Raw genomic sequence first — 789 nt, 5'->3', positions numbered from 1 at the left:
CCGCCACCCCCAACCTGCTCTTTTTGTTTCGTGCGAGTACGCAGCCAAGCCCCCGGCCCCACCAGTGTGGCCGCGGTCCCCCCAGTGGGACACCCCCATCCCCTGGGGGCTGCTGGCCACACTGGTGTGGGCTGAGCTGCTGCGAGGGAAGCCCCAGGTGGCAGGCTCAGCTGGACCCACCGCCCTTGTCCCTTGGCATTTCTGCATCTCTGGGGGGCCCTTCCTGCACCCTCTCCCCTGGGCTCTCTTCCCGCATCCCTTCTTGCCCACCCTGGCTGTCATTCCCACTTCTCCCAGCTTCTCTTGCTGCTTTGACTCCCCAGCCTGTCTCTCTCTCACGAAGCCTCTTGAGGGGCTGAGCAGCTGCTGCGTCCCCCAGGGCTGGCTCTGCTCCCCGTGTGGTGTGAAGTCCCCACTGGGGACTGTGTATCTCCTCCTGAGCAATCCCCTCCCCGCTGGCACCAGGGGACAGGCACAAAGTGGGGACAGAGTGGGCTCTGAATCCTGCTGCTTTGGCTGCACGGTCTGGTGCTCACCAGCTATGAGGCCTGTCCCTTCCCTGCCCCATTGCTCTGCCTCACAGGCTGTCCCTGCACTTTGTGCTCCTCCGTGTGGAGGCAATTCGGTCGCTGGGGTAGGGCTGAGAGGAAGAGCTCTAAGGCTGAAAGCTGAAACACGGTGTTAAATGGTCCCCAAAGATGGGTCTGCGCTAGCAAAATGACCTGCGGCCAATGGTGGATGTCAGCCACTCTCATCTCCCAGAGCAGAGTTTGAAAACAATTTGTTACT

This window comes from Calidris pugnax, unplaced genomic scaffold (assembly GCF_001431845.1).
Source record: "Calidris pugnax isolate Ruff unplaced genomic scaffold, ASM143184v1 scaffold54, whole genome shotgun sequence".
NCBI lineage: Eukaryota > Metazoa > Chordata > Aves > Charadriiformes > Scolopacidae > Calidris > Calidris pugnax.
Note: the sequence above shows the minus strand (reverse complement) of the source record.